Consider the following 20,679-nt stretch of genomic DNA (forward strand, 5'->3'; position numbering starts at 1 on the left):
AGTGAATAAGTTTTTAGAACATAATAAATTCTAATGAAGTTTTAGCATATTTTTTTAAACGGTTCCAATGTTAGTAAGTCGTGTGTGAGTTATGACATAGCTTTTGTAACTTGAATTTAAATACTCGTTTTTTTGCACATAATCATAATCAAAATTCGATGAGCATAAATGTTTAAAGATGTGTGTCTTGATCCTGATTACTTGAGCTATTGCTTCCTTCGACAATTTGTAGTTCAGTAGAAACTTTAAAAATTATACAAGAAATTCAAAATTATACTATCGAAAGAAACTGGGAAATTTGTTACGAATAAATATAGCTCACTTCATATGGAGGATAGGGCGATACGAAAGATATTATAATATGATTGAATTTTTCCCCTAGTTCCTGTGATGAGTACTTATCATACTATAGTTGGTTCGACGTCACGACTCAAAGGGAGCCAACGGCACGACAGTCTATATACAGACCGAGATCGCAGCTACACCTATGGTAATAAAATAGAATTTGCATTTCAAACTACATATTTAAAGTTTAACACAATTTTCTCTTCCAAATTATAAACGACCGCATAAAATGTCCATTATTTATTTATTTTAAATTTCGCTATAATGTGTTTAATTCAATTGAATTGAAAACTAAAGTTGAAGAAACAAAATCCTGCTATTTTCTTGTGACTACATTTGAAATAATCATTTAACTTCAATCGATGACCATTTTGCAAACGCGAACGCAATGCAAAACTATTTCAGGCACATTCTACCGCATAGTCAGACAAACGAGTGCCGTTACAAAACAAACTGCCAAGAATACAAAGTGTTTTTTTTTTTAAGGATTCTATGACCTGGTAACTGAGACCTTTAAGTCATGTTTTACTTTAATTTATATTCATATTTTTATGAAAAATGATATTATGGAGTGAAATGAAATGAAGATGATTAATTTGAGACATTAATCAACAGGGATGAAATTAAATGAAATGAAATGAAATATAATCTCTAAGTCATTTACTAAGATTGTTTCAGTGGACTTTTTGGAGGATCCCGAAAAGTTACGTCCAGCAGCTTTGTTTCATTTTCCCACATTTGTGCACTTTCACAGATATTAAACAGTTAATAAACCACCATTATTACACATTTAAATCAAAAGAAACACTAAATGGACAAAATTAAACAAATCACACAACTTCACTCCTCGCGTTCCCGCCAAAAAGTCCAATACCAAGTGTTAAAACCTAAAATTCACAGCTGCTCAATACTCTGGCGGCCATTTTATAAAATATCCACAGATAATTACATACACAGTAGATATTAGCAGGGTTGCGAGATTAAAAAAAAGAAAATCAATTAATTTTCGCGCGATTATAAAATCTATGCGATTTCAACATTTAACGCTTGTGAGAATTCGTATTAAGATATTATAAAGTACTAGCTGACCCGGCAGACTTCGTAGTTCCTCAATCGATAAATAAAAGACAAAAGGAATCTGTCCGATGGGGGACAGACACATCAAAGGACAATCAAAATTGTTATTTTTATTTAATTCCGAGAATGTTCATATATACATACCTTTTAAACCTTCTCTGGGCTTCCACAAATAATTCAAGACAAAAATTAGCTAATCGGTAGAGCGGTTCTCGAGTTTTAGCGAGACTAACGAACAGCAATTCATTTATATATATACATATATATATATATAGATAACTACGCCTCTGAGGGGCCATACATTAAAATACACCTCTCAAAAATCAACAGTAGATAAGAAGCTCAATGTCAGTAACCTACATAGTATCGCGTCGCACAATGCGCACCCACGTAGCAAAAATAACATTGTAAAGTCGTGAGTTTAGAAGTAGAAGTGCCTCTTCAATAACAAAGATGTGATTAAGTGTTCCTATAAAAGACTTTTGATCTAATTTCGTATTGTTATGCACTTGTTCATATTCTCACGAAGATCCGTGAAGGCGACACAGCGAAAATTAGGTATGTGTCACAGTGTGTAGAAAGCGATGATCCAGTCACAGCTGACAATCGTAATCTCTCACGAGTACAGATCATACATACATATTTACTTTTAATCTTAAGTTGCGTTAAAAAGTATTTTTAGTACATTTAATTTTGTAAGACTCTGAATATTTTTTTTTAGCTTAGATGTGTGGACGATCTCATAGCCCACCTGGTGTTAAGTGGTTACTGGAGCCCGTAGACATCTACATCGTAAATGCGCCACCCACCTTGAGTTAGGTAGCGGTAGGCAGCGGCTTGGCTCTGCTCCTGGCATTGCTGAAGTCCATGGGCGACGGTAACCACTCACCATCAGGTGGGCCGTATGCCCGTCTGCCTACAAAGGCAATAAAAAAAAAAAAAAAGTTATAAGTTCTAAGGTCTCAGTATAGTTACAACGGCTGCCCCACCCTTCAAACCGAAACGCATTACTGCTTCACGGCCTAAATAGGCGGGGTGGTGGTACCTAGTGCGGACTCACAAGAGGTCCTACCACCAGTGTAAAATTTTCACGTATTCGAATATACTAATCGATTCTATTGATATAATGTACATTATGCGTTAATAGTAAGTAAGCTTTATAAACAGTATTTTCTTGAAACATATGAACATATTGTTTTTACAAAAGACTTTTCACGCGATGAATCACTTTATTCGGAAGCCTACCTACTCAAATATCACAAATTTGCAATACTAAAATCATTTATTATGATAAAATTTTAATAACACGATTCACTTGCAACAGCTCGATTAGCTCGTAAATTAAACCTAGATCTCGATTGTCTAGTATCGATTACCTAACAAGATGTTGCATCTCAATGTTACCTCACCTCGCTTCGAAGGTCAAACTTTGTGTGTTGTTTTATTTCTTTCATTTGAATTGTTCTTTTTTTTTACGAAGCAACAGTGTTCTAAACGAAATGTTTTTAGTATCGCTAATAGTGTTTAAAGATATTTTCCTATTTTTTATTAATTCTTTTCGTGCTGTAGATTTGTGACAAATCGTTTGGCTGTATGTAAATTTCACGTTCTCCTTTATTAAATATCAACTTACGTTACAACATTCGATTAGATTCGGGCAACATTTACCTGAAACAAAAATAAAACAATTTTTTAAATAAAATGACTTTGCATCGTACTACTTGAGATTTACCTAACATTTTGTGTTTTTTAAGTTCAATTCACATCGCATTTTTTTAAAGTACCTAAGCAATTACCTGCAGATTGTTTTGATCTTAACGCTGTAACAACTGTTTTGAAGGTAGCCGGAAGTCGTCAGCCACAAGAGTAGAAAGTAATGAATGCACAATAGTAAACGTAAATAATTGACAAAGTGAATTATGGTGATCGATTCCGCTTCTGGCTATCGGTACGTTATTCAAAGTGAATTCCGAGAACTTTCTAACTGCTAAACGGACATCAATACATTACGATTGTTATAAAATCGATATCTTAAATCGATAGTAACCCACGCAATGTTTATCGGATAATTTTTTTTGATAATTTATGTATGTCATAAAGATCTATGATTGAAACGTTTTGAAGTTGTCTCAAAAATAGTCATAATTTGAACGCTGTTTTATCGTGTGTGAAGGTGTGTGTAATTTATGATATGTAATTGGACAGTTTGAAGTCGTCGTGGCCTAACGGATAAGACGACCGGTGCATTCGTGTTGAGCGATGCACCGATGTTCGAATTTCAGGCGGGAACCAATAATCAAATACGTACTCAACAAATGTTCACGATTGACTTCCACGGTGAAGGAATAACGTCGTGTAATAAAAATGAAACCCGCAAAATTATAATTTGCGTAATTACTGGTGGTACGACCTCTTGTGAGTCCGCGCGGGTGGGTACCACCGCCTTGCCTATTTCTGCCGTGAAGCAGTAATGCGTTTCGGTTTGAAGGGTGGGGCAGCCGTTATAACTATACTGAGACCTTAGAACTTATATCTCAAGGTGGGTGGCGCATTTACGTTGTGGATGTCTATGGGCTCCAGTAACCACTTAACACCACGTGGGCTGTGAGCTCGTCCACATATCTAAGCAATAAAAAAAAGGAAGTTTAAAACCATCGTATTGAGAATTGATTCGTCGTCCCTTTATACCGCTCCGATATTTTGTAACTAAGCGACACTAATAATTATACAATCTCTCCATTGGCACTGATGCTTAAACACTGGCTGGTTTCGATCAATTTCCCGCCTCTTTTTTTCGTAAAAACCAAAGAGTATGTAGCAATCAGTAATAGTTCTTGTAATATAGTTCTTCCATCGAACACATGCGTGCCAAGACTGACTGCGAAATCTAAGTTATGTATATAGAAATATCATATCTGATCATTTATAATATTAAAAACAATGTTTTAATTCACGTTGAAGCCTGCTAATAAAGAATTCATTTTAAATGTTCGCATTTTTTTGTTTCCTCATTATAAATATCACTTTTTGTTTCGTAAAATTTATGATCCATTTATTTTTAGCTTATAGAACCTTGTAATTCGCATATTCATTAACAAACAAAAATGGTATAAAATATTTATTGAATACTAAGCGTAATTAATTTTTTTTAAATTGTAAACTTCACGTATACACTGAGGTTTTTCGCAGAAATAACGTTACAACAGAAATAATCAAATATACGTCTCTATTCTACATAAAAATAACAAATATGCAGACGCTCATTTAAATTAAATAAATATGTATTATGCTTATCTACCTTGACTTCAACCGGCGAAGGGTTTACTGTTAAGATCCAATAAAACTGAAATACTTGATTTCATACTTTAAATACATGCTTATTAAGTAAAACCAATACAATCACTACAAATAAAGAATACAAAATAAATAATACATCTCGACACGAACACCAGTGTTTCGCGGAGCATATATCGTCATAAGGTATAAGTTGCAAAATCACGTTTTTAATATTTGCAGTTAGTGACTAAACGAAACTTTCAAAATTGACGTGACACGAAAAATCTACACTGCAGCAGCTGTTATACGAATTTGGAAGAGATAAATAAAATTTCTATTTGATTTTTTTAACAATTATATTCATGGTATCCATATACAACGCTATTGATATCAATACTACCTATTACATATATTAATTATATTGGATTACGTGATCAACAATATCAATTAATAACTACATCTAGGTACACTAATTCTGTTGACGTTTCGTATTAAACTCTAGGCTATTGTTAAAATTATTATCACCTGTCCTAATAACTATATAACAACGTGACTTCACACTATGTGAACTAAGCATACATCCTACACAATCGTATTTTGTTCGAGAGTAAAAAAAATGCTTTATAGTTACAAAAATAGGGATAGTTTTCGATTTAGATTAATAATTAAATCCGACACTTCAATCACGGGCATGAATGTAGCCCGCTAAAAGCTTTCCGACATAAAAGTTAACCGATTCGTTAGTGACGTAAGTTTTGCGGGTTGCTTGTGAAGTAACGGATTGAGTGCTTAATTGTTTTACATAAACGTGCTTAATTAATAGGATACTGGGTTCGCGTGTTTCAATTGCTCGCGTCATAAAAAGTTCATCACTTTAACGTTTTTGTTGAGGCGCTGATTGATCCAGATTAAAAAGCAGTTTTTAATTGAAAAATCGTAATTTAGTTCGTAAAAGTAATATTGATAACTTTGAAAATTTGTAGTACTATTGAATTGGAATGTTTGCTTATCTCAACAATAAACTACTCTTCGAATTATTGTAATCCGTTTATGTTATTTCTCAACAAACTCTTCAGACTTTTATAATGTGTATTTATATGATTACTACTATTTATTTTATTAGTTACAGAACCAACTAGGCGACCTCGAATAGTGCATTTTATTTATTTCGGCATTAGATAGCAAAAAAAAAAAGATTGTAAAACAATCGTTAATACGTGCAAATGTACATACATGCATGTGTATATGTAAAACTACTATTACTATTTAATATAGCGTTTTTTTTACTGTCATTATTTCTGTCATTTTTACTGTCATTATTTTTATGTCTATTTTTGTAAGAAAATTAATTGTACAATTTCACGTTTATTTTCGCACGGAACCAACTAATGATATCTTGAAGTTGGGCATCAAATAGTACATATAATAAAAAGCGTGAGATTAAACCGTAAAAATAAGTTTTAATTAGGTATATCTACGACTCGCGAAAATCGATGAAAATACTTTACATAATTTTAGAATGACGTCTATATTTAAATGTACTAGAATTCCAAATTTATTTCGCGTCGCCAGCAAAAAATACGATAACTGTGATGATAATTTTGTAAGATTAATTTGTTAGATTTGTAAGATTATTAACTAATGAAATGAATTCAATGCGAATTTTTAATTAATACTACAGACAGACATTTTAGCAGATAATTAAAATTATGTATGCACCAAATTTTTTTTTCTTTCTAAAACTTGTTTTTTTTTTTAATGTAATATCTACAGGTCGACATATCTATGAAGGAAGTGAGTGCAAAGGAGGTCGTACTGCATTGCAGCTGCGGTTGCAGTGATTTCGACCCCGTGTATATGCCGAGTTAAAGTTCACTTCGTTCCCGTAACAGGCGGCAGCGGACTCTATTACGAAACCCATTAAGTCACTTGGAAAATAATGATGCTTTATTTCATTATAAAATATAATCGCACTTCAGATAATATTTCTGTTGTCGACAGAGACAAGTTGGATAGTAAAATTTAAATTTTTACATTTTTGTCTAAATACAGTTCACAAAGATTAAACTGGCAGCTTTCTTTTATAAGAATGAGCTTTCAGAGTACTTTACATTGAAATTCTTTAAAACTCCCAACTTTAATTTTCAGTGCGTGTCTTATTTCAAATGAGGCTTTATGATAATGTGGCGCGGCTCTTGCTGTTGCTCCCTGTGCCTTTATTAAAACGAAAAAAAAACACATGTTCATACTGTTGGTTGGTTGAATCTTATCTCAGCATTTTACTATTTCGTCCCATCGTTACATTTAATTTCATTCCTATCGATCACAATGTCTAATAAATCAACTTCAATTTAATTCGACCCGTGTTCTTTTTCATAACAGAGTATTGATATATCGGCGCAACAAACCTAACTCAAATTGGTTAAAGTTAACTGTTTCCTTATATTGATCTATGTAGTAAACATGTAAACAATTATGTAAAAGACGATATTCAAGGGAATTCATAAGCAAACTACCCTCATTTTTACACTATAAATAAACGTGGCCATTGTCAGTCATTCCAGCTTGAGCACCCGAAAAGGGTAGAGCTCTCTGCGACAGTCACGATATCCTTAAAGTTTAAAGGAAAAATTTAGAAATATCTGCTTAGTAAAGGTTAATTTTTTTTAAAGATTATTTCATTGATAAACATTTATAATACACGTCGTATTCGAGGCTAGGTCATTGACGTCACAAAGTCAAAGCCATCGGTTAAACAGTAGTGCATTTGCCAACTGCACGTAACACCGTTTGTGTGGATTCCGGTTACGTGCATATTCTGCAGCTCATTCATTGCATCGTTATGTAACTTCTAACGCAGTGATTCTCAAACCTTTTTTTTTGTTGCGGCACATATTTAACGATTTCAAAATTGGGCGGCACACAAAAAAAAAGATAAAAATTATTTACTTACTACAACACACTGCATAAATAGTTTATCAAAATATTTTAATATACGAAATAAACTACAATATACCATAATTTTTTTTTGTAGATTTAAATATATTATATTCATGTTTAATATATTTTTCTTTTAAAATGATATAATTTAATAATATTAACATTATTATATATTCGCAAAATTTGGCGGCACACAAAAGTGCCGCGGAACAGTGGTTGAGAATCACTGTTCTAACGTATCAACAAAGAGTGTACGTATTTTCAGAAAATATCGCACTGATACTTTTTATGAGATGTAGTATATATAATGATATGGAATGAATAAACAACAAAATACTTAATTGCGCTTTCTGTGATATAATACGAGAACAACATTCAAAGCCCCTAATATCTTTTAAACTTACTATTAAAAATTAAACAGTATTATTATACTATACAAAACAGAATTTTCCTTTCACTCAATGACAGACAGGTGAGTGATTTCGTCTAAGAAAAATCCTTTTTAAAACTAAAGAGTTTTGAAAGTTTTAAATGATAAAGGTTCTTCTTTATGGATATAGACTAGAAAATATTAAAGTACGCCGAATATAACGCACGCAGCTTAATAACTCTTAATTTTTTTAGAAAATACTATTGCATGTTAACATCAAAATACTACAGATAATTTGACCATAACCAATGACTACTTTTTTTTCATCTTCAACTCTTTGCTACCTTGTGCTGAGCACAGGCTTCCACTTTCTTAATTACACGGCAGAAATTTTACTTTCATTTTAAAAAAAAAAAATTGACTGTACTTCGACTCTTCACTAATGAACAGACAATCATTATTACATAAACACAACAATGATCGTTTACAGAGTTTTAATTGTTTATTTAATTGTTCAAAGCACTTCAATTTACTTAATGCTCTGAGAACACTTCCGAATGCAGTTTTGCTTCGAATTGTTATGTAGCATCAAGTTTATTATAGTGCGATTAAAATAATCGAAATTCAAAATTACATAAGGAGACTTTTTAGATTTATATTGTTTTGCAGCGGAGAGAGAGAGAGAGAGAGAGAGAATACACTTTATTGCACACCAAAACACAATTTACATTCAAAAAACAGGAAAAAAAGCATATACATTTGTACAATAGGCGGTCTATCGCTAAAAGCGATCTCTTCCAGACAACCGTTTCATTTACAGAAATTCTAGAAAATATAAAAATATAGCAGGTATGTTGCAGTGTACTAAAGACAATACATTATTATAGAAAATATATACAGTATATTACAGGAGATTGTAGTGTGGCATCATTATGTCTCTTGCAATTCGTCGCAGTTTTCAGCCTGAACTTGTATAATGCCAATTTATTTTGTCGGTCAGCTTGTGAACTGTATTTACTAGTGGTTGCATTTTGAACCCTATTGTGTTCATATTCTTTGTTGTTTTTATGGCAATTTTAAATTAATTAAGTTTTAATGTTAGTTTTGTATTGTGTGAGAATGTAGTACACAGTAAACAACTTAGTTAAAATCACAATAACTGATTGTTTCCAATTTTATTCATATAGGCATTATATGACACTTCATTCGATCGTTAACTGTACTTTTGCTGCAAAAGTGCACGTAGCAAAGTCAAAGGATGATCCTATATTTAACACCATCTGTTGCCTGCGTAGTTGTAATCGCATTGCCACTAGATCGCGTTCCGATGTTTTACGATGTTAATAAACAAAAATATAGCATTAACTGTAACAATAGGCGTGCCAGGTTTCGAACTCAATACTCATAAATCATGTCTTAAAGGATTTGCTTATCATATGAAACTCAGCAGTCGTAAAATGAAATATGACGATCGCTCTCTCAATATTTGTGATTATCACTATAACCGCAATTTTTCTTTCTGTCCATGTAGACACACTAGCATACGTAAATATTATATAATTTAATTGCGAAATAAACTTTGTGTATACTGTATCTGTTTATAATGAAACGGCAGTCAGCTTAAAAGCATAATTCGATTTTCTGAGTCGTCACCCTACTACGACGCCGTCTAGATTATTTTTATTGGCTTGGATTCAAGAATCCTTAAGATTATAGGACTTAAGGTATGCTTACAATTCTACAGCTGTTTTTACATACAAATTTCAGAGCCAGATAGATACGTGACCAAAAATATCTCATGAAAACACATTATGGATAAAAGCAATGATTTCTGGTAGAGTCCAGTGTATAAAAAAACATTAGTTATTTTATAACCACCGCCGAGTAATTCACATTTTTACACACTCTTGTAATTTTAACAACCGCAGTCATTGATTAATTGAGGTCTAAGATTGTAATTATTACACACAATGAAAGAAAACATTTGAAACGGAAGCATGTTTGCCGAGAGTGACCCCAATTAAAGGGCGGTATAAAAAATATAAATTAATATTAGCCAATCTCGCTAATTCTCCGATGAAGTTTTACCTGTTTACTTACTTTGTTTACTAGTTTAGTCTCAAATGAACGTGTGTCTGTGATCATATTTATAATAGCGATATATTTCATTTAATTTAAAGACAAAAAATATGAACCCAACAAGTTAAAAGTGCAAATTTGTACTCGCAAGGTCTCCGAAAACCAGTCGCCTCAAAGTATTGCGGTCAGATTAAAACGATAAGCTTAAAAATAAACACAAATTGACTAGCCAACGAGACATAACTGAATCAAATATGAAAATTTTTCTTCAAGTATAACTATGTATTATATTCTGTTTGACTAATAAGAATTTTCAAGAAATTTCTCGAAAAATTATGTTTTAATTAATGTGCTTTTAAGCGTCTTATCAAGATTCTTAGATGAAAGTATTGCGGATAACCGTTATCACGATTTTTTCTTGCTCAGAAAACTAGACTGTCTGTCTTCAATTTCCAATAGGTTTCAAAGTTTCTAGGTGGCTTTCATAGAATCGATGTCATATTGCAGGAAACTTGTCTTTTATTCTTTTTATGCACTAATAATTGTTTAGAATAGTGTACTAAACAGAATATCAAGATCAAACTTCAAGTTTTTTATTGAAAATGGATTAAAGGATCAAGAGCCGAACAAAACAAAAACCTGAAACCTGTTGAACTGTAACATTTCTTTAAATAGCTTATGCTTTATTTGAAACATAGAAAATTATATTGAACATAAAAAGAAATATCTTATCTATACTAATCTATACTAATATTATAAAGAGGAAAGATTTGTTTGTTTGTTTGTTTCGAATAGGCTCCGAAACTACTGGACCGATTTGAAAAATTCTTTTTCCATTAGAAGCCGACATTGTCCCTGATGAACATAGGCTACTTTTTTTTAATTTTTTTTTATTTTATTTTTTTGGTTTCAGGTGTGTTTTAATGTTTCCGAAGCGAAGCGAGGGCGGGTCGCTAGTCATCATCATCATCATCAATATTATAAAGAGGAAAGATTTGTTTGTTTGTTTGTTTCGAATAGGCTCCGAAACTACTGGACCGATTTGAAAAATTCTTTTTCCATTAGAAGCCGATATTGTCCCTGATGAACATAGGCTACTTTTTTTATTTTTTTTGTTTCATGTGTGTTTTAATGTTTCCGAAGCGAAGCGAGGGCGGGTCGCTAGTATCTTATCACTACATAGTATAAAACAAAGTGGCTTTCTCTGTCCCTACATCCCTATGTATGCTTAAAACTTTAAAACTACGCAACGGATTTTGATGCGGTTTTTTTAATAGATAGAGTGATTTAAGAGGAAGGTTTATATGTATAATAACATCCATTAGTGGAAAATAAATAATAAATTACAGTTTCCGAAGCAAAGCGAGGGCGAGTCGCTAGTTAGATAATAATTTAAAGATATTAACATTGTACCTACTGTCCAAGAGTTTTTTGTTAAAATACAAACAATAGTTAAAGTTAATAGTATGCTTTAATGGAGTCAATGTTTTAGGGGCCCATTACATCAAAAGCTATAGTTGACAACTGAGTATTGAGGAAGCTTCCTAGTTGGCCCCAGTCATAAACAAGGAAGGTTTTTACTATGCAACTATAAAACGTTTTATGAATATGTTACTGTTTATTGTAAGAAAATGGAATGTCCAGCCTGGATTAAAATTCTCGACGATTCTTTTGTTGTTAACGATTTCGTTCTTTGAATTTTTTTTTCTTTTGTTCTTCCCATTTTGTCGTAATGTTCTTTTTATTGCCTTAATTAAAGTTGAGGTATCTTTACTCCAATTCATCATTTTCAAGATTTATTAATTATTAATACTGATATTTATAATATTAATCACAGATAAGTTATTCAGTAGTTAGATTTGTAAAATTATTGTACTAAGCGATCATTTAAACGTTAGTCGGTTTTAAGGTTGTTTTATATGAATTCGTGAACCATTAAAAAAAAACTATGATACAAAATTAAACTGCCCGCCAAATTTGAGAAGCTTTTTCAATAAAACGAATGAATAGCAAAAAAGACTGCGTGTCCAATCCAATCCAATTTGAGAAATCGTACAGCAGACATCGTGAGAACATTCGTTCGTAAACATTGCAACACGCTTGCTCGATAAGGGAAATAGGTTACTGTAGTAGTAATTTAATTTATAGTTTATTTTCAATGCAAACAATGGGTGTAGCTTGATGTAATACATATTTTAAAATTTTGGGGCAGTTTTAAAAGCAAAATTTTGATCGCATTTTGTATTTTTTTAATAGTTTATTTTATCTGTGATGTGTCCAAAACAAGATATTACCTATTTTAAGTGGTTTTTTAACGGATTTTATGACCTGGTAACTAAGACCTTTAGGTCAAGTCTTATTTTAATTTTAATTAAAAATTTTTATATGAGATATGATATTATGAAATGAAGTTGATGAATATGAAACATGGCATGAAATGAAATGAAATGACATGAGATTATATGGGATGTAATATAATCTCAGTAAAATGGTGGTCATTTACTGAGACTTTTTCAGTAGACTTGTTGGAGGATCCCAAGAAGTTACGTTCAACAGCTTTGTTTCATTTTCCCACATTTGTGCACTTTCACAGATACTAAACAGTCAATAAACCACCGTTATTACACATTTAAACCTGAAGAAATACTAAATAGACAAAATAAGACAAATCACACAACTTCATTCCTCGCGTTCCCGCCAAAAAGTCCTATGTTACTGCGCTAAAGAAAACTACAGATTACACCGCAGCAGTTGTTCATGCAAATCTATTCCGCTTTCAAATAATTTAAATATAGAATTTATTACAAATAGATTGACGTTTCCAATTTGTCATTTTCGAAATATAACCTGTACAATGGTAACTTATTTCATTTTCTAGGCTTTTTGGCGGGAACGCGAGGAGTGAAGTTTTGTGATTTGTTTTATTTAGTCTATTTAGTGTTTATTCAGGTTTCAATGTGTAATAGTGGTGGTTTATTAACTGTTTAATATCTGTGAAAGTGCACAAATGTGGGAAATTGAAACAAAGGCGCTGAACGTAACTTCTCGAGATCCTTCAAAAAGTCCACTGAAAAAATTTCAGTAAATGACCACCATTGTACTAAGATTATATTTCATCCCATATCATTATATTTAATTTCATCCCAGTTGATTAATGTCTCAAATTAATCATCTTCATTTCATTTCACTCCATATTATCATTTTTCATAAAAATAAGAATAATAAATTAAAATAAGACATGAATTAAAGGTCTCAGTTACCAGGTCATAAAATCTCATAAAAAAATATTTCATTTTCTATGTTCATTAAAATGAAATTAAATTTCAGAGGTTCGCCGTCAAATCGGCAAAGTATCCGAACGTTATACTTGCTTGTGCTACTTACTCTCGTATTCATTGTTCAGGCTATTATCTGTTGTTTCGTTAGCCTAATTTATCATCAATCGTAGAAAAATATTGCTTGTAATTTTGTTAGTAACTGGATTTTGATGGAACCAGTTCTCTATACCAAAGTGATGCTTACAATTATCCAAATTGTTGACGAATATTAACGAGATGTTCCAGATTTAGTTAGACGATATTTCATGACAATAATTAATCATAAGGTATGGGTTTGCAACCTTGGCCTCTTACTTCCTCTTATCAGTCTGTTGCAGTTTAATATCAAATGAAAATACCATCTCAAACACCACTTTTCTATACAAACCAGACCGGGTGAGTGCGGTACAGAGATAGCAATTATATGACAGACACAACATAAAAAAAATATCGTACAGATCTTAATATTAATATGAAACGGTTTCATAATTACGTATTCTTGGCCCCATTGGTTTTATTTAGGTGTTGATAAAAATATTGTTGCGGCCTTCAGCTGTGACATACTATAATACAAAACCTGTTATAATATCATTAATTAAATGTCAATCAAAATAGTACGAACCGTGTCGTTGATTAAAATAATTAAAATGTTAATGTAGTATTAAATAAACAGTCCTAGTGTATAAAATCAGCTTAAACTAGGTATTGGACTGTTACAAACAGTGATATTTTGTACATCTGCGGTGATAAAGTTCATCATTTTATTTTTTGTATTCTCATTAATTTTCAATCTATCATATTAACTGTATATTATCTGTAATCCTACTACAGTCGGTGATTTGTTTTCATTGCAGACTACTCGAAGAACTCTGAGTTCAAGTGGTCGAAGTCTCAATTTGTCTTGTACTATTTGTTTTTCTAACTCATTACATTTTCAGCATTTTTATTTTATTTTTATTGCTTAGATGGTCGGACGAGCTCACGGCCCACCTGACGTTGAGTGGTTAGCGGAGCCCATAGACATCTACAACATAAATGCTGCCACTCACCTTGATATATGAATTCTGAGGTATCGGTATAGTTACAACGGCTGCCCCACTCTTCAAACCGAAACGCATTACTGGTTAACGGTAGAAATAGGCAGGGTGGTGATACCTACCCGTGCGGACTCACAAGAGGTCCTACCACCAGCCTTCTACAGAATCACTGTTACAAAGCACTAAAAAGCAGAACTTTTATTGTTATCTCTCTCTCTCTCTCTCTTCGATCGGTCCCTCACTGCTGAGGATCGTGACTCCGTCCGATTCCGTCAATCAGCTCTCTCCATCGATCCCGCCCTGCAGCCTGTTATAGTTTTTATTAATTTGTATTTATCGTATTATAAAAGCACCAACATTCATGTTCTCCAAAATTTCTCGCCTTGAAAAACCAGTATTCGATGACAAAAAAACAGTCACACAAGTTACAGTGAAAACTCAATTTGGGCGTTTCGAAAAACTTTCCATGTTTAATTGAAAGAGAAATAATATCATTAAGGGCCAACGTATTTAACCTGTTTCCGAGTCGATATAGAATGTAACCGTAACATCATAGTAAAAACGAAAGTCAAGCCCTTGAATGTACGAACAATATAGATCGATAATCGAAAGTTCAAATCGATAGTATTCGATAGTATCGTTATAGTTCATGATTCATTTTTTGTTACGCATTTATTGAAACGAATTTATTCCAGTTATGTTAATTCGTATACGGTGGTTGTTCTATCATAGCGTTCGTATTTTTTTGACTAATATAAACTTATGATATAGACCAGTGCTGGCTAAAGAATAGCCAATGTTTTCATGTGTCCCGCGACGCATTTTTTGATCAGAAAATAGTTATGGATAATAGAATACTTTATCAAAACATATAATCAATATTTAGTATAATTTATCTTTATTTTTGTAACATTCCATTCCTATGACATAATTTAAAAGTGAAGTTATATTTTACTATTATTGGGGGAATTCCCGAAAAGCTATTTTTTTAGCTGAAAACAAAAAAAAAAACTGAGGTCCTCCAGCTTTTGTATTAAATTTAATTAGCCCGGAAAGGTACGTAGTTTGGACTGCCCTGACTATTAATTGACTATTTAGAACTAAAAAAAATTCGAATGCCAATTTTCAAAACTTAAATTAAATAATTATATAGGAAGTATAAGAATAATTAAGGGCCAAAAGATTAACATATATAAAAAAACTTATCCCAAAAACAACGTATTGAATTTACAATTTAAATATTTAAAGCTGGTGAAATCATGGGGCACATCTGCTAAATGATTAGTGGCTATTTTGAATTTTAATGCTGATGCGTTCAGTTATTGTATCCATTTTATTTTGGTTGTCATGTAACATAACATTTTATGTTGTTTGGAAACATTAGATAATAGTGTGCATTCAAGAACTGACTTGACTTGTCATATATTTCGTGCTGTGAACAATACCTTCGCGGAAATTATTCAAAACCTCACTTTCGCCGGCTCGATGTCGGTCATTGTAGATCTTCTAGACATGTAGACATTGTAGACATTTACTTTTAAAATAATGGCATAAAAAATCTTATTGAATTTTTGTTTTTGGGACAACTAATATGCCGATGATCTTGTCACTGTTGCGTTTCATCAGGACTGGTAATATATTGTAGTGTTAGTTTCCCAAATACCTAAATAAAGACTTCTGCTTTATAAGTCGTTAATTCACTTTAGCAATTATTCAGAATTATTCACAATAACTTGAGGACCGAAAGCGGATTGCCTGTATTACAATTTCTTAGAGGATTGCCTGTATTACAATTCCTTAGACGAGGATTGCCTGTATTACAATTCCTTAGACGGGTAAATGCATTTTATTAATTAATAAAAATTATCACATCTAAACTCAACAATCATCAAAAATGTATACTTAACGAATATAACGTATATTTTTGTTCGGGATGTAATTTCTTAACAACGATTCGAACAACTAAGCAGTCTATTTGACGACTGCTCATTTTCTAACAGCAGATAATGAATCAAAATCAATGTATGTCTTTCACCTTTGTTATACAATATGTAGGAATATTTATGCAACTTACGTAACTGGTTTTATTTCATCTTTGGATCATGACAAATGTTGACCAATTTATCTATCGAAATTTCCACTAGCATTGAAAAATAAATTAACTTAATTACACTATTAACTTTTTTATTGCCCTTTTAGCCATGTCTATAACTTAGTTGTTGCTTTCCAAATCGAGTAGAGAGCCTTATAATTTTGAACGAACGCTTAAAACTAAGCCTTTTGATAAGAAACATAACATAAAGACCCTTATTCAGTTACGTCACTTGATATAAAACTGTTTGACTTTTCAAATTTGCTTACCCGTAACAAAGCATAATACGATCAAATTTCTTAGTATTGCGGAACAGACTGGTAATAATATTCAAAATAGTTAAACAGTAAATAATGTTAGCCATTGTTCTAAAAATTACAGGTATTTCCTTTCATTGACTGTACTGCGCAGAATAAGGTATTGTAGCCTTGACCCGAGTTATTTGCACACCTATAAATAGATACAGAGTTTGTTTCATTTTCCATGTCAGTAGCCTTTTAAAATTTTCACTAACAAAATAATACGGTCTCCGAATTAGCAAAAACCTACAAATTTTCTGAACGTTTTCAATCTAAAACCAAATAATGCCGTAATACTTGGATATTCTGTTTTATAGTTCAAGGCGTTGTTCAATAATTAATTCTTGAAAGAATATAACTCAAATGCTTGTAGTATTAACTGTAGTTATTAAATCTTATAATAAGAATATTACATTGACGACTTAAAGAGTGGCAGTGAGTGTTGCCAATATTTTATCATTTACATATTCAAGTCTTAGATCCTTTCATATTGGGAAAGAAAACAAAACTTTTAGTTAATGATCAGATTTCTCAAACTCAAGATTTCTCAGATTTGGAACAGGCATTACATTTGTTGTATTATATGTCTGAAAGTAGTTTTCAAATGACACACACCTTTGTTAAATTTAGAAAGCACTTATTCGCATAGGAGGATATATAAAATTTGTCAGATCAATTTCCAGCCACCAGGACACACTTATCAGAGGCTGTTGTACAGCTCCAAAAAGATGAAGGCCGCCACCAACCTCGAGATATAATGTCGGAAACTCAAGGACAGGAGTAGGTAGAAGTCGTCGTGGCCTAAAGGTGAATTTACATTATGAAATTAGTGGCATGAAACTAATTTCGTGACATTAGTTTTACCAACAGTTTCACGTGTAATTTAATACTTTCGTAATGCATGCATTAATTTCATGCATTCAAATTAGTTTCGTGCGCTGCGCGATTTTTTGGTGAAATTAGTGTCATGCAACTAATTTCATAGTGTAGACGCGACGTGAAACTAATGTCGCGAAAGGGCCTGCGCTATGCGGACGTGTGTATTGTTAGTTCGGACGCGCTTCAAGCGTTGAAAATGGCAAACCAACGAAGGAGTACAGAATAAAAATTAGATCTTATTAATGAATATCAGCGACAAGGGTGTCTCTGGGACCCGAAACACTTACAGTAAAAAAGCAAAATTATCATTCGAAAATAGTTTTTATAACTCTCAGGATCTTCATCTGCTAATTTAGAGACTAACTTCATTGCACCTAAATGCCTTCTTGTTGACAATCCTCGAATCTACCAACTTTTTTTTTCTTGATAGTCTTTTTTTAAGTTTATATTCTATAGCTACATTGAATATAGCAAATTATAGCTTTGATGTTGAAGGCGCCATGGTTACTGCGATACTGTGAATTTCGCGACACCAATTTTTTGACGAAACTACTTTCGCATATATCGAAACTACTTTCGTGAAACTGAGCTCAACATGCATGACACTAATTTCGTAATGTAAATCCTGCATAATGGATAAGATGTCCGGTGCATTCGTGTTGAGCGATGCACCGGTGTTCGAATCTCAGGCGGGTTCCAATTTTTCTAAAAAAATACGTACTCAACAAATGTTCACGATTGATTTCCAGGGTGAAGGAATAACATCGTGTAATAAAAATGAAACCCGCAAAATTATAATTTGCGTAATTACTGGTGGTAGGACCACTTGTGAGTCCGCGCGGGTGGGTACCACCACCCTGCCTATTTCTGCCGTGAAGCAGTAATGCGTTTCGGCTTGAAGGGTGGAGCAGCCGTTGTAACTGTAACTATACTGAGACCTTAGAACTTATATCTCAAGGTGGGTGGCGCATTTACGTTGTGGATGTCCATGGGCTCCAGTAACCACTTAACACCAGGTGGGCTGTGAGCTCGTCCACTCATCTAAGCAATAAAAATAAAATAAAATAAAAACATAGGTAGATATAGGCCACACACAAGTATAGGATATACTTCTTCTAGACCTTCTAATTCTAGGCAGCGATTTCTCAAACAAACTCTGGTGGTACGTAACCGGCAATCAAAAGCTTTTCTTGGTAGTCAAACCTATATAAATAACAGTTCAAATTATTTTTTACGTATTAAACCTTACTTTAACGTTTGGCAAGATACCTGGACCGTTTATTACGTGTGACCGAACGACAAAGCACATGCAAATTACGTTATTTGCAATTCATCGCGTAGTGTAGAAATTACTGGTCATTGTCAAAGGAGTCACAGTGAAATATTTCCGTTTTAACGGGAAAGTAACTATTGTTTTCCGTACAACGTACGCGGAGCCCAACGGAATGTGTGACATCAGTAATATTTATTATATCTTTAGGTGAGAATGGTTCTAGTGGAAGTAAGTTATAGCTACAGAATGCAATTAAGAGTGCGACTCATGTCTCAAAGAGGTGTCGACTTTTTTTGTTTTTTTTTTCCTACCTAAACTTGAGATACCACTTCAGCGTAACCCTAACAAGTAGGTGAGCTCACGGGGCTCAAACCTGACGGCGTTGCTAACACGAACCCTAGCAAGAGCCGTGCTTCGCAGAATTTACCACCGGAGCGGAAACGCGACCCACTGAGAAAATCCGGAAACTCAGTGGGCTGTGTCTGTGGGTTAATTTACTCGTCGAGCCCTTCGTCGCAAGCGACGAGTTCGACAAGAACGATGACCGGTGCTTGAGGTACCTAAAAGCACCGTTAGTGGATCGAGAGGAACCGAAATGACGTGTTTTGAGTGACGTCGACTGCTTTCCATTTTGTCCGCAGGATCGGGAATGTAGTTACCGGCAGCTACGATGAGAGGGTTCTCGGGTCCTGCCGCTTTATCGAAGTGTTTTTGAAGCTTACTAGGCAATGTATAGGCATACAAGAGAACCACGACTTCTGTAATTAATAATAGCGTAAAGTAAAGAAAGTTAATGGCATTCAGAATTAAAACTAGTACACTTAAACTACTTCAATGTCCTAATTTATTTCACTTTCTCTCACCAATACGATTTTGAATATAGAAAATGTTTTTAATTATTTGCGACACTAATAAATTTTTCTTTAACTGAATATAATTTGATTGAAGCATCATACTAACAAATAACTTTATTGGAATAAAATCAAAGCAGTCTAAAGACACGTCTCTGATTTTCAAATCTGATCACACTACTTTAGCTTGCCACGAAGCGATATACAAATAAATTTACAAAATTAAATTACAATACGAACATCTGACCACGAATCAGCAAACAGTGCGAGTTTATTCATCAAGTGGTCAAAACAGGTGTAGAATTAAGCAGGTGATAAGGCACACACTAAACATCGCAGCTTGCATACATAATGTAGTCATTAAATTGACCATGTACCTTTCCACAATATTAGCTAGTGGAATTAATGAGTTGAATCTTCTTTTTTCAATTTTCAATCGTCAACTTTGAAGCGAATAGCAAATGGAGCCAAGTGACAAGTGGGAACTAACTGACGGTGCTTTTACGATAAAGTCGAATTCTAGAACCATACTGAACTTGTTCACACAAAAAATCAAGGTTATTTCCAAGGTTGTTTCATAGCAAAAGCAGACCAGACGATGGTACCCGTGCATGCGTTAATGCAGCAAGCCCAATCATGAAAGCATCAGTATTTCCTAAAGTTTTAAGATATGCATCATATCTAATTCGTTTACCAATTGCAAGAAAAACGACAGTACTTTCTGCTGAATAAGTATTTCATTATCACAACTTTATGACAAGTTCAATAGTGTTATCTAAAAACTATATAGATTAAATTGTAAGTAAACCATTTTTTTATCTTTTTAATATACAGTACATTAATA

At 33.0% G+C, this 20,679-nt stretch overlaps 1 protein-coding gene across 9 annotated transcripts in view; it reads right to left on the reverse strand.

Annotated features, from left to right (window-relative positions):
• Nucleotides 1-20,679, reverse strand: part of klar (klarsicht) — a 326,898-nt gene that overhangs the window by 236,046 nt on the left and 70,173 nt on the right. The window contains exon 2 of one of the 9 annotated variants that reach the window (XM_089728514.1): nucleotides 3,056-3,090. The exons of the other annotated variants lie outside the window; for them this stretch is intronic. The gene's annotated coding sequence lies outside the window, so the exon portion shown is untranslated. The remainder of the gene's footprint in view (nucleotides 1-3,055; nucleotides 3,091-20,679) is intronic. 9 annotated transcript variants of the gene reach the window in all.

Source organism: Bombyx mandarina, chromosome 07 (genome assembly GCF_030267445.1).
Source record: "Bombyx mandarina strain Sakado chromosome 07, ASM3026744v2".
Classification (NCBI taxonomy): domain Eukaryota; kingdom Metazoa; phylum Arthropoda; class Insecta; order Lepidoptera; family Bombycidae; genus Bombyx; species Bombyx mandarina.